Source organism: Pinus tabuliformis, chromosome 3_1, assembly GCF_031772625.1.
Source record: "Pinus tabuliformis cultivar Carrire ecotype Pingquan chromosome 3_1, CPIR1, whole genome shotgun sequence".
Classification (NCBI taxonomy): domain Eukaryota; kingdom Viridiplantae; phylum Streptophyta; class Pinopsida; order Pinales; family Pinaceae; genus Pinus; species Pinus tabuliformis.
The window spans coordinates 677,063,502-677,078,864 of record NC_142301.1 but is presented as its reverse complement, the minus strand read 5'-3'; the positions used below and the strand labels follow the sequence as shown (position 1 = coordinate 677,078,864).

The 15,363-nt window shown below is 35.6% G+C and overlaps 1 long non-coding RNA gene across 3 annotated transcripts; it reads left to right on the top strand.

The window, feature by feature from the left end:
- The first annotated feature begins 4,123 nt into the window (after positions 1-4,123).
- LOC149188918 (uncharacterized) lies at positions 4,124-10,451 on the top strand. 3 transcript variants are annotated; one of them, XR_016255859.1, is made up of 5 exons: positions 4,124-4,768; positions 5,546-6,232; positions 6,331-6,476; positions 6,580-6,698; positions 6,988-10,451. It is a non-coding gene; the product is annotated as an uncharacterized LOC149188918 (long non-coding RNA). The 3 variants fall into 3 exon arrangements; XR_016255860.1 differs by having other exon boundaries at positions 4,125-4,768; positions 6,337-6,466; XR_016255858.1 differs by having other exon boundaries at positions 4,125-4,768; positions 6,331-6,466.
- Positions 10,452-15,363: the final 4,912 nt, after the last annotated feature.

Genomic DNA, 15,363 nt, shown 5'->3' with positions numbered 1-15,363 from the left:
ATTGATGTGGGATTCATTAAGGCCCTCCTGTGACGGATCACTTCTTGTCGACATCAGTTCATTATCCAAGAAGTTGATCTAGGAACACCCCATTCAGTACTTTGAAGCTTGCATGCCTCAATGGCAAGTTTCTCACTTCCGGCGACAGGTTTACATCAATGGCCTTTGACTGAAAGATTTTGCGTGGTGTTCGACGCCAAGTCCTTTATTCACACCACGTGAATTGTACTGCAATACCTTGAGGATCATTATCATTATCGATGATTCCTCTCGCGCTTGTTAATAGTTTACATCATTGACTGGTAATCAAGCGATGTCTTTCCATGTTCGACTTTAGAACATTTCTCACATGGATCGACTTGTACTTCGAGTGAAGATCGGACGAGATTGAAGACTTCGGATCTAGTTTCATCCATCCGGGCTGCGATATATATTCAGGGAAATAAAGACATTAAATGTACAGCATTGCAGCACAGATAATCATCCTACCAAAAGGATGATGGCTCTATCAGAATCATCAGTCTACACTCAGATGATTGTCTGTCCTATGTACATGAAAATGAATTTATAAAGCTGAGCATGGGAATGCCCGCCTCAGCTAGATCATGAAAACAGTATGAAGATAATGTATTGTATTGTATCTTATTACAGGTCTCCTCCCAGCATTGAAAGAACTTCGGATCCTCATAATAAAGCATTTCACCCAACACCAAAAGGTTAACGGCCTCATACTTTAGGGGGCAACTGTTATAGACATTTTTGTGCCCTACAACTCCAAACATGAAATGTCCATAAACCAAGGGCTCCTAAGTCCCTAAAAATGTTGTTCTAACCCCTAAAGGAACAAGGTCAACAGATTACAGCTTCTCCCAGAAGTTCTCCACCAGAAACTGCTCAGAATTGGTCAAAACAGGATCATTGCAGCTGCTCCACTGGCTAGGTGCGTTGCATCTCACCCAAATGCACTGTGAGGGTGCGTTGCATTTCAAAACTCCCTTCTGTAGGGTGCGATGGGCAAGAAATGACAAATGGCAGTGTCATTCCGCGAGGTGGAGAGGCAATGGAAGCTTCCAGAATCTTCTCCTGTGACACTTGCCTCACTGAATTCGACCAAGGATGAGTAAGAGGCCCTCAGTCTCCAAGTGGAAGCAAGAACTGACAGAGAGAAGACACTAATCAAATCACAAGCTGACTCATCCTCCTTACAGATATCTATATATGGATCCCTCATCCCAGAGATCCAGAGGCTGGAATTTTGCATATTGTAAGGAATTGCTGTTGGTTTCTAGAGACAAACATCAGATTGTTGGGTGATTTATGCTTTGTTTGAGGTGAAGAGGGGCTTCTTTGCTGGGAGGTTGATGTTGGGTCGGAACCACTGGTTGTAACTCCTCCTGGATCTTTTCTTGTTTATCAATAAAAACTATTTGAGTTCTCCTCCATGCTTTTGTATCATTGATGCTTGTTACATTTGTATGGTTAACTTAAATTTGATCCTAAGTTGTTTATGAATATAGATCCATGTCTTTGTATAGTGCTCTGCTTCTGTGATCTTACAGGTACTTTGTGAAGTTGGGCATGCAAGGGAGCAGGTAGCTGGAGACTATCAAAGAAGAGAGGGATTGGATCAAAGGATTAGCGCAAGACACAGGTTGGTTCTTTCTATTCCTCTCTATCTATAATTCATAAAGGAAATACAAAAGTAGTTTTTCTCTGTTTGTTTCTAAGGTAGCTGTCACACCTTAGTGGGATAGAGCAGTTCTAAATAGACACTTTTCCCTGTAACATTCCTCTGACTGCATGCACCACCTGTATAATTTGGATGATTAGACCACTGATAGTACACTACCCTTGAACTCCAATCTCAAATGGGTAACTCTCAGATTTGACATGCATGAGTTATTTATGAGAGAATAATTAATTAACTGGTTGAACACATGAAGCAACACCCCACTATCTGACCTCCTACTAGTTCCTCCATCAATTGGAACCAGTTTAACTAAATTTAACTCAGTTAAATTGAATTAATTAATTACAACTCAAAATAAACTCAACCATGGCTCCTATAGAGTAGGAGACAGTCTACATGACTCAAATTAGACCCTCAACTTGAATTAACTGAGCCAACTAAATCAAATTAACGTAGTTAACTCGTACAAGTTGCCTTGTGATGTGGAATTACAATTTCATTCCTAATTTAATTCAAAGGAAAATTAAGTCAGGATTTTTCTTGTTGCATTTTCAACACTTATGGAATTAAAAGGCGACATTCAGTCTTCTCATGCATTAACATTTCCTAGTTTGGTGTGTCAGCTTAGGGTTCTGGTTGGTAAAGGTATTTGTGTATCTTTTGGTCAAGAACCACTCCTCCGAAGGTTTCTTAACGACTTGTGGTTAGAAGTTGCAGCGGGGAATTTCAATTTGTCTGTCACCTTCAACTCAGAATTTAGTGTTCTACAGGGTTCCATTCTCCAACTGGTTGTAGCAGTTGGTTGAGTAAGCCTTTTCAAGCTGTTGTTGTTTGGGTTGTTCAGAGGCTTCGGGTTCTTATGGCACCTCGCCAAAGATTGCCTAGTCGTAGGGGAGGTGCTTCAGGGGTGTCTTCTTCCAGACACTGTCGGCTGTTTGGGCGGGAGTTTGTTGAATTTTTTTTTGATGTTGCTCGTATGGAAGTGAGAAAGGAAATCCACACTCCGGAAGTAAAGGAGTTTGGGGATTGAATGTATCACTCATATACAAAAGCTTGTAGTATTAACAACAAATAGGTGCCAGACGTAGGAAAGCTGAGAAATAGAAGATTGTACTTTCTGCATTTTATATCAAAACAGTTAGAGACTCTTCTCAATATGGTGCTCCGTGACAAACAAGTTGATACCTATAAACTATTTGCAGGCCATGAGGAGTTGAAAAGGATTTTGAGGGACATCTGTTATGATATGGATGATATAGTGGCCAACTTGAATAGAGTGGAGTGCTACATCGTCTCAGATTCAGATACAAACTAAAATACTCATTAGAACGAGGAAAAAGTTATCAACATCCCACCCCTTAACATGGCTAGTACAAACTCCTCACCAAATTACCCAGTGATCATCTTGGATGAATAAGTCCATCTTTGTTTTGGTTCTTGTTTTTTGGTTTAGTAGTTAGTACTTGTCTTTTGGCTTTTAGATACTATTGTCTACTTCTTAGTATGCTACTTATTGTTAGATTGTAAACTCTATTATATAAGCATCTATAAATATTTTATCTGTTTGGAAATTCTTTATGTCAAATTTTATTTTTGTTATTATAAAGATTACCCACTAAATTCATTCTTGTAATTTACTAATCTTAACAGCTAACTAATTGCTTTTTTGTACTATCCCCTGAAAATTAAGTGTCATTTTATGAGAATAACACTATGCTCTCGAAAGATATACAAATGTAATTTTTTTGGATATTAATAAAAATCCATGGTCGAGAAAAAAAAAACCTTGGCAAATCATGCCATTAATTTAAAAAGAATAATTTATAACAATTACACCTTGAAACGCACACATTTCATTCAAACCCCATCCTTGAGGAGATGGTGGTGAACACCGAAGTGGAAGTATATTCGTGTGACAAATAATGTTGGACACAATGACTTGCCTACAAAAAAATGGATGGAATTCACATGGACAATTTGCACTTGCTATCGGCTCTTCATCGAGCCAACAAACATTGTTGAGTTTCTTTAGCGTTATTCATTCAGCCTCATATGATAGGAGAGATGGGTTTGATCCTCAGACCTATTAGGTCCCGGATCTTCTCCGCTAAAGCCAGACGTTGATTTACTTCATGCATTGTATCTTTTATAGTTTGTATATACATCAGTGTATTCAACAGTCCCTTTGACCTATTTTGTGGTCATTAATTAGACATAAATATAATTATCTTATCTTATCTTATCCTATAGACAAAAACTTCAAAATTTTAAAATCGATTCAATGAAATTCCTAATAGTAACATTTTCACCATTTATAAAACACTAAACTCTTTGAATGACAATTCAGCCTTGGTGAATGCCCATTGAACTCCTTGGTCACCACGTCTTTGTACAATCATTCATTCAATCATTATATATAGCCCACTTTATTTTTCAAGATATTCAACCCTAGAATTTCTCTAGGCTTCGTCTCATCTCCGGCCTCCTTGCTCTGTATCGAAACCCTAAAATTTCTTCTCGGAAGCTTCGTTTCATCTCCTGCCTCCCCCTTTTGCGTTATAATCCAAGGCCCTTTAATACCCTTCCCTCATTGAATCCAATTAGCCATGGCACACCAACCGGATCCTTGTTTTGGGCAAACAAGGCTGAAAACTAAATTGAGAGGAGCCAGTTTCCTCCAGTTACCATCATACGCTTACCAGTTGGCAGTTAGTCTGCCTCGGCCTCGGCCTCTGCCTCTGCATATACCGATAACACCGACCATTGCTATCGTCGCGGTCCAGATGCCAAGAACACATTCGGATTCTTCCTCTACATCTGCCTCTTTCTCCATGTAGAAGACGCTGTTGGGAGTGCCTCTGTTCATATAGCCATTATCATTTCAAGGGATGCCGAATCACAATGGTGTATGAATGAGCTCCTCCTCATGTCCTAGCAGCTGACTATTGTTATTCCAGTCTTCTACGGTGTTAAGCCTTCATTGCAAGTTCATTAACAGAAAACGAAATGCTCCGTACATTTGAATATTAGAGAAGAGACCTCTGTCATGTTTCATCTTCAAGCAGCTTCACGCACAAGGTGTGTAATGGGTTATACTTTACTCTTTTGTTTTTTTTTTTATAACAAGTATTGATACACGCTATCATAAATCTCGCTGTAACCCTCGCTTTTTTATTGTTCTTTTTTAGGTGTTTAAAAGTTTTATGGTTAAGACAGATATATATAATGGCTGTATTGATATACAGTCGCATGGATCTGTCTTAACACCCCTAGTTTATGGAGCACTCGGCTTGTGTTTTATTTATAGGGTTAGGTTGTGTTTTTGAGTACTGCACTTTTTCTTGCACAATTTTTTTAGGAATGTTTGTTTGGTCTAGCAGTGGCAAGGTGAAGCTTATGGATAGGGCTCTTCGAGGCATCCTAAATAAAGGGTGAAAGATAACCCTTGAATATGGCCAAATATGCCTCTGGTTTGAATGAAAAGTTAGATGTAATTGAAAATAGCGTTATTTCGACAACAACACAATTGGAAACCTCGGTTTATGTAGATCGTGGGATTGTAAGGAGTAGGAAAAACAACTTATGAAAAAACTTTTCAGTTAGATATTTTAGATTACTGTGGATTCTGTTTTTTGTTTGTTTTCTGAAAGTTCGATATAATTGGATTGACAAATAGATTGTATTGATGAAAGTATAGAGATACTTATAAACATCTCAAATCTGTTCATGATTTCATAATTTTAGATGATGTAGACCATCTTGATCAACTGGATGCAGTTTTTGTCAATAAAGAATGTATTTGTCTCACATAATATATTTTGGTTATATCTTTTGACAAGTATGTCCTTGTTACAGATATTTGAATATCTGGTAGATGAGTTCTTGGCTGCTTGTGATGGATTGCCTTTATCTCTGAAAATGGTTGGAGCATTTCTTTATGGAGAAAATGACAAATCTTATCAAGAGGACCAGTTCAAAATCTTATTGGGAAGACCAATTGAATAGACTCGATTCCAGCAAGTAAAAGTTCATTTTGAGATATGTAAAAGACTTAAAATTAGCTATGAAAGACAATGATATGGCCATAAGAATCACATCTTCTTTCAATTTCATCTACTGCAAAGATTATTAGAATATCTGGTGGATGAGTTCATAATGGCGTGTGATGAATTGATTTTATTTTTGAAAGTGGTTGGGGCACTAATTTGTGGGGAAAATTACAAATTTTACTCTGAAGATGAGTTGGATATGATGTCAACAAGTAAAAGTTCACACCAAGACACGAGACTTAAAATTAGGTATGAAACGACAGTGGTATTGGCCTTAAGAACATGGAATGGATTCAGTTAGAAAGCTATTAGCATCTAGAGAACAAAGGCCTTGTGGAGGTGAACAGTGACAATGAGGGTTAAGAATGCATGATAACCTCCGAGATTTGGAAAGAGATATTGTTATAAAAGAGTTGCCAGGCTTATCAAGAAAAGACCTCAGACTTTCACCGCAGTCTTATTATCCATTCTTGATTTGTTACAGGTGTCATACGTAAGCATTTCAATTCTTCATAAACTTTAAATATAGCTTATTTAGGAGAAACATGTGTACAATGTATTGATTTTTCACTATTTGGTTCTTTCTAACAGCAGAAGGCAAGCCCCATTGTCAACACGGTTGAACAGTTGCAGAAGATGGGGCCATCATGATATGGAGATGACAAGTCAATGGCAAGCAAAATTTGCTGCAAAGAGCATTAAAAAAATGTGTCTAAGCCAGGGCTAGGTAAGGTTACGTAAGTGTTCCTGTATACCCATCATTGACGCATGCGTTCTTTCTTTTCTGTTGAGTTTGGGGATATTTTTTATTTTTATTTTATTGGGATTCATGTCTTATAGATATAAAGAAGAAAAGGACGTTTTGAGATTCTTCAAGAAGACGGATGTGGCCTTTATCTTTTCACCACTTGAAGGAGCCATTAACACTAGCCAGATCAAAATATTTGCTTTTAAGAGTGGTATGCAATTTAAACTCTGTGCCTATAGTGTCCTCTGTTATGATTTCATGATTTTGTTAATCCAAGTACCCGATGTCTACGACATTAATCATCTGCACATGTTAGTCAACCAATCAATAACTAGATTAAATACATATACTGGCCTAGCCTGCTGTTTTTGAGTTAGAACTTTGAGATTGCTACGATGTCAATGTCTGAAGTCTGTGGGCAACAAACATAGTTATGGTCCGAGACTTGCAAACAATTTTTGGACCTAACTGTTTCTAAACATGTTTTTGACTTGATATAGGCGAATGTCTATCTGAAAAGGAAGGTACTGGCTCATTTCAGCTGGTCAACTGCTCCAAATTGCAAATGCAATTGTCCAGTGATTATAATTATGATCATGTTTCCTGTTCTGGGGATTTCCATAATGGCCATTTTTCGTGTCTTGGGGATTTCAACTATCCACCTTGTTGTACTGGTGTCATCTCTGCTGGTATAAGAAGGCCTCATGTTCAGGAGTACCTAACAAAGCAATCTTTGAAGCAATCACATTTTGTATTCATCGTGTATCTCTTTGATGTTGGTGATCAATGTGTTGTTAATGGTGCTCAGTGAAGGGATGATTGCAAAGAGTAAGCAATATCTTTAATTTTGTTTGTGGCTTGACGCAATGATACCATTTTATTTGCCACAATCGTTTTTTTTTCCAAGGGTATGCCGCAGAATATTCATGGACTATGAGAAGCACATTTAACTATGTCAACACTCATTGTCCAATTTTGTTGTTATGATTGCAAAGAGTAAGCAATATCTTTAATTTTGTTTGTGGCTTGACGCAATGATACCATTTTATTTGCCACAATCGTTTTTTTTTCCAAGGGTATGCCGCAGAATATTCATGGACTATGAGAAGCACATTTAACTATGTCAAAACTCATTGTCCAATTTTGTTGTTATAATGAGTACTACATTTTATTAGAGATGATTGTTGAAAAAATGAACATTCTGAAAACAGTTTTCCTGTGGTATTACAGTGAGGAAATCTACTATCAAAACTTGGCATGAGCTACAAATCCCATTAGCAATTTTAAATTTTAATTGCAGTCCAGATATGGATGATACTGTTTGATTGGGGATGTTTCTATCTGAATTGAAAATATTGGTGCACTAAGGAGAGGATATCAAAGCTACTAATTCAATCTTTCATTTGTTTGGCATTTGAATTGTTGGTATTTTAGTTGCACATGCCCAATTGATTTAGAGGAAATAGACAGTTCGTTTCTTTTAGCATTCATTACTATTTGACCCTCATAATAGGTGCATGGCATTATATGAAGGTACTTAAATTTCAGAGAAAAATCTAAATTTGTCTCTGAATTCAAACTTCTGTGATTCATAATGATTGGTAAAAATCTCTTCCGGAATAATCACATATGATTTTACTGGCATCAAAGTTTCGAATCCTCTAATGGGGTTCATCATCAGGACAAATATGGAGGACCTGATCTATCAAGAAAAATAAATAGTGTTGAGATGTTCCAGAAAATTCCAACACTAATACTAAGAGTCAGTCTCTAACATATTAGTGTTGGAATTTTCTGGAGCATTTCAACACTATTTAATTTTCTTTTTAGATCAGGTCCTCCATATTTGTCCTAATGATGAACTCCAGTAGAGGGTTTGAAAAGTTGATGCCAGTAAAATCGTATGTGATTATTCCGAAAGTGCTTTTTACCATTCTAAATTTGTTTCAAGCAAGTCTGTTGTTATTTGGAAAGCAAGCTACAACACAGACACACAAAGCATAGAAAGAGTTACAAGACACAAACAAGGTGAAAATGGCCTTGTATATGCAGGCATACAATAAATCATCGAAACATATTTGGGAAATTGAACGATGATCTGAACTCGAGTTGGAGATAAAATTTGTGAAACACATATGAGAAGCACATTTTAACTATGTCAAAACTCATCTTGTCCAATTTGGTTGTTCCTACATTTTATTAGAGATGATTGTTGAAAAAATGAGCATTCTGAAAACAGTTTTCCTGTGGTATTGCAGTGAGGAAATCTACTATCAAAACTTGGCCTGAGCTACAAATTCCATTAGAAATTTTAAATTTTAATTGCAGGCCAGATATGGATAATACTGTTTGATTGGAGATGTTTTTATCCGAACTGAAAATATTGGTGCACTGAGAGGATATCAAAGCAACTAATTCAATCTTTCATTTGTTTGGCATTTGAATTGTTGGTATTTTAGTTGCACATGTCCAATTGATTTAGAGGAAATAGACAGCTCGTTTTTTTTTTTGTTTTGTTTTGTTTTGTTTTGTTTTTGTTGCTTTTTCGCATTGTCGGTCATAAAAGGTGCATGGCATTATATGAAGGTACTTAAATTTCAGCAAAAAATCTAAATTTGTCTCTGAATTCAAACTTCTGTGATTCATAATGATAGGGAATAAGCTCTTTCGGAATAATCACTTGTGATTTTACTGACGTCAACTTTTCAAACCCTCTAATGGGGTTCATCAACATGGCAAATATGGAGGACCTGATCTAACAAGAAAAATAAAGTGCTGAGATGCTCCAGAAAATTACAACACTAATGCTAAGAGCCCAACATATTAGTGTTGGAGTTTTCTGGAGAATCTCAACATTATTTATTTTTCTTTTTAGATCAGGTCCTCCATATTTGTCTTGATGATGAACCCCAGTGGAGAGTTCGAAACATTGATGCCAGTAAAATCATATGTGATTATTCCGAAAGAGCTTTTTAGCATTCTAAATTTGTTTCAAGCAAGAAGTCTATTGTTATTTGGAAAGCAAGCTACAACACAGACAGGCAAAGCATAGAAAGAGCTACAAGACAAACAAGGTGAAAATGGCCTTGTATATGCAGGCATACAATAAATCATCGAAACGTATTTGCTACAACACAGACAGGCAAAGCATAGAAAGAGCTACAAGACAAACAAGGTGAAAATGGCCTTGTATATGCAGGCATACAATAAATCATCGAAACGTATTTGGGAAATTGAACGAAGATCTGAACTCGAGTTGGAGATAAATTTGTGAGCAGCCCAAAATTAGATACCATTTGTTGCCCCAAGAAGTCCATGTCCAATTTGATGGTTGTCACAAATCAAATTCTATTGCAATGTTGACATGTGAAGTTACAAAAAAACTAACATTCCGCATGTCTTGCGATTCTATGGTCTGGCATTCATATTATCCATCATATAATGGCAGTTCCCAACATGATCTGAATATGTGCGTGTTTGTGATACCAGAGTTTCTTGGCAGAGAAGATGGAACTGCGTATCACTGGATTTGTCCCACCTGGAAATGCTTCCTGAAGTTGGAAATGACTCAGATCTGTCCGGGAAACGTTTCTGTGGACTTGATGCACCCACACACGCGGATACCAAAAAATGTTTGTCCTTTGAAAAAAGAAGGGTTAAAAATTAATTCCCACTTGTACTTGCTTGTTGCAACCCTGAGAAAGTTAAATGCCCTAAACCCCATGAGGTTTATAGCTATGTTGTTGTTTTGTGCATAAGTGGACTAAATCTGAATCTCCTCTCAACTAATTCATGGAATGCCATAAATGTTCTTGTTATATGCATATATGTTGCTTTTGCTGTTGCTGTTATTGAATTCCATTCTCCTATCATTACTCATTTATTGTGTGGACTCACTTGCAAGTGCATATTGTAACCCAAAACTTGGGCTAACCAGAGGTTCCCTAAACTCTCCTGCTCTCGAGACTTGGAAATCTCGAATCAGAGATCTTACAGTGGTTTTTATTCATATTCCCATTTTGCACATCTACCAATCTCAAAATAGTGAAGCAGATCGATTATCAAAATTGGGTTGCTGCTCTGTTTCAGATCGCATCATCTTCCAGCGGTTCTGCTCTGGCTCTTTGACCAGGGGAAGGTTCCATCCCATTATAACATGGGTATACTGGGTCTTCGACTGCAGGGTTATCTGTCAGGGCTCTCTGTCTAGAGCGAATTCTGTTTTTACTGTGTTGGATTTATGGCAGTTTTCTGACTTGTCTGATTCACAAATGTTATGGTCCGACTAAACGTATTTTCTCTGTTTTTTCTGTGTCAACAGATAGATGATGACTGGTCTGAACACATCTAACCCATCTATGGTCATTGAAATTTACTCTCACTACTGATATATATACTTTCTTTTCTATAATAGAAAGACTTCTTTTTTCTCTCAAAACAAATGCACATTGTGACCCAAAACTGAGAATATCTGTACAAATTGCTGTTCTGTTCTCAGCCGTGACCCTAAACTGAGAATATCCATATGCACACCATATACAAATTGATGTTCTGTTCTATGCATACAATTTTTTTCTTAATTGGACGAAGTAATATGAATTGACAAAATTTCCAGATGTGATGGGCATCTGTCTCATATAGATGTTAGCATTTGTCATGTGGTGTCAAACCCCTCTTTTGGAAAATAATCACAAACGTATTCATAAATAAAAAATCATCCTTGGCTATAATTCTCTCGTGAATAAAATTTCATAAGATGCACAGATAACTACATTGAGATTTGTGAATCCGAGCCAGAGAACTCTGAAATAATACAGAGATATTGTTTGGCGCAATATTTATAAGCCAAGAGGCCTTCTCCATATAAATCCTTGTAATACTATGTCCACGCTAGATACAGTATATGTGTGTTTATTATCATTTGTTGATATTCGGCAAATCTCGGGCGCAATCATTGTTACTGCACTCCGTTTCAGATTCTGTATACTATTCTATTTCCAGGCTCTGTTTTCCTGGTAGTTCTGCCGAACACATTATTGGCGAGGTGCTGTGATAAGTTTTATAGCCCATTTGAAAAGTTTCAATACTGTATTTTAATCATGGCCATTCAATCCTTCGTATCTTCGTATTTTCGGATCAATCATTTGTTTCATAACAACAATACTACAAATCTATCGGACGGTTGGCTGGCACATATATAATATTAAAATAATTATAATAATAATATCTATTTTTAAGGTCATAGCCAAGCCAGACACCAAATTGGTGTATGAGACTTGTTTATGGGACAAGGGACCCACTTTCGCGCAGTGATTTGACTGCTAAGTCTACGAAGGCATACATACACTACACCCCTCTGGTTTTGAACCTGTGACTTTTTTAGGAAGAAACACATGCTCTTAACCATTAGACCCACTCAAGCTCTTAATCATAACTGTAAGGCTTTTTACCTTTTTTTGGTGGGCTGATTTATATATTATATTAAAATGATAATTATAATTGTAAAGTTTTTTAATTTATTTTCCGTATTTATAATAAATGTATTGATAAAATATAAAAAAAGATAATTATCAATATAATAATTATAATTGTAAGGGTTTTTTATTATTTATTTTTCGTATTTATTATACATAAAAAATGATAATTATTATATCATAGGGTTTTATTTATTTATTTTTTGTATTTATAATAAATGTATTGATAAAATACAAAAAAAAGATAAATTATCTGAGACAATGAACATACTTAAGTTGAGATGAGTGAAATTTACAATTGTTTTTAGGCTTTTCAAGAACCAAATTTAGACTGTAAGATGGTACAGACAATGAACATACTTAAGTTGAGCTGAGTAAAATTTACAATTTTTTTTAGGCTTTTCAAGAACGAAATTAGTTTTTCTCAAATTTAGAGGGTAAGATGGTAGAGTGAGGTTGCTGGTACTAGATCAGTTCATAAATTTATTTACTTGAGAGTTCATAAAATTTGAAGTTACTATAACAATATTTATAGGCAAAAAAATATTTCAACAATATTTGTCAAAGTAACAATAAATGTATTGATAAAATATTAAAAAATGATAATTATTATATCGTAAGGTTTTTATTTATTTATTTTTTATATTTATAATAAATGTATTGATAAAATATAAAAAAAGATAAATTATCTGAGACAATGAACATACTTAAGTTGAGATGAGTGAAATTTACAATTGTTTTTAGGCTTTTCAAGAACCAAATTTACACTGTAAGATGGTACAAACAATGAACATACTTAAGTTTAGCTGAGTAAAATTTACAATTTTTTTTTAGGCTTTTCAAGAACGAAATTAGTTTTTCTCAAATTTAGAGGGTAAGATGGTAGAGTGAGGTTGCTAGTACTAGAGCAGTTCATAAATGTATTTACTTGAGAGTTCATAAAATTTGAAGTTAATATAACAATATTTATAGGCAAAAAAATATTACAACAATATTTGTCAAAGTATTATAGTTCATCATGTCACTAGTATGTATTCAAACCTAGGTGGGGAAGATAACAACCATTCTGTCCAACTACCTGAGATAATCCCAATTAACAAAAATGGAAGATAACAACCATTTTGCCAAACTTCTGAAGATAATTTTAATTAACAAAAAAATTGGACATTGGGAAGTGCTTGGTAAGATGGTAGAGTGAGGTTGTTGGTACTAGATCAGCTCATAAATGCATTTACTTGAGAGTTCACAACTCAAGTTAATATAACAATACTCATAGGCAAAAAGTTATTACAACAATATTTGTCAAGGTATTATAGTTCATCATGTCACTAGTATGCATTCAAATCTAGGTGGGGAAGATAACAACCATTCTATCTGAGATAATCCTAATTGACAAAAATGGAAGATAACAACCATTCTATCTGAGATAATCCTAATTGACAAAAATGGAAGATAACAACCATTCTCCCAAACTAATAAAGATAATTCTAATTGACAAAAAATTGGGGCATTGGGAATTGCTTGGGGAATGAAATCAGCCTCCCTCTCTTTTTGAAGACGAGAAAGGTAATGGCCAATAGCCAATCCACAATATAGACCCACTTAAGAACACAACATAAAATACTCTTTTCCTTAACTATAACATGTCAAACTAATAAACATAAATTTAAATAATGAAAATACCAATTATTCAACATAATTACTTAAACTAAACTCAATTAAAACTATATATATATGTATAATTCGCTGATTGATTACACTAATTTAAAAACTTTTTCATTTAAAAGACTTAATATTTTTATTAATTATTTTTTCCTATTATTTAATTATTTCAACGAATATAAAGAATTTTATTCGTTTGCTATTGCAGTAATTTTAAAAGATAAAAATAGTTTGAAAAGTCAATAATATAAAGTTGGGTCTCTTTACCTGCACTTTGACATGCTGGGGATATATATATTTTATTTCTTAATAAAATAATTAAATATTTTAAAAATTATAATAATATAAATGCAATAGGTATGTTAATGATTTTTTTTTGTAAGTCAGATAGATATATTATAAAACAAAATATGGTACAAAAAATCTGTTATTGCAGATCGAGACCTGAGGAAGACAGGTCCACAGACACAAGACACAAGCACTAAGACATCAAAATACTCTAAAAGTTCAAAATGCTAACTGCACACCACGCAGGGTGGCATGGCTATTTATCTACTGCGCCACTGTACCTACGCCACTGTAACAAAAATACTTTCAGGAAATGACAGAGTTACAGACCAAGAAGTCCACCGAAACAGTCTGCAAAAACAAAAGAGATGGAACAGAGAGCCTTGACTTACTGCGGGGGCATCCCGAACCTGCTTGCTGTGTCCAAACCTTGTCCCAGGACGTGCTTGTCCACTCTCTCCTGCAAGGAACGATAATTATGAATTTCCTTCGGCGGTGCCTGCCGCTGACCATTAGAGCTCAAGGGATCTGGACTCAACGTCTGCCGTAGAAGTCTAATAAGCAAAGTTAACTTTTTGTTAACAGATTCCGCAACATCATGCACTGCCGAGATTTTATGGTCTAAAGCCTCATAGATCTCATACAGACCTTTCAGTTGGGCCTCAGAGATGAAGTTCTCCCCTTGAGAATGCTGGTTCCCTTCATCCTTGGATTCCAAAGCTCTCGCCAACAGGGTTTTAATCCTCCAGCTTTCCGCTTGAGTACGCACGAATTGCGTAGCTCGCCTGGAGGCAGTGCCCGGGTCCATCAACCAGTCGACCTCCCTTGCTATGTCTTCCTCTGTGCGCGGCCGTTCCTCCTCCTTAACCGCAACTTCCATATCACCAATCCTTCGTTTATTTCTCGTTGTCGTTCGGGTCTTATACATGTTCCTCGCAGTATGAAGCTCCTGGTTTGCATTTATGCTACAGCAACCTCCAGTATCCATGTTGCCCCTGTTATCCGTTTCTTGATGACCAGTGCGGAGCCAAGAAATATAGTAACCCAGAGTAATGCCTTTAGAAAGAGTGATGGATTCGTTGCTATGACTGTTTGTTAAATAGCCTTTCTCCTTGAAGTTTCCCATGATGAGCCTCACCTCCCGAAACGACGTGGGAGTACTATCATCATAGTCTCTGTCACGGTTTGATTTTCGTAGAGGTATGTTAATGATTATTAAAATGAAAGGTAATTTTCATTTTTTTAAATTATAATAATATAAATACTATAGGTATGTTAGTGATTATATGTTTATTAAATGACATGTTATTTATTTATTTATTTTAATTATGTTAATAATTATATGTTTATTATGAAATATCATTTTCGTTTTTATTTTTATTATTTATATGCTTTTTAAAATAAGGCATTTGCTTCTTTGGATTTTATTTTTACCATTTATGTTATTTCATT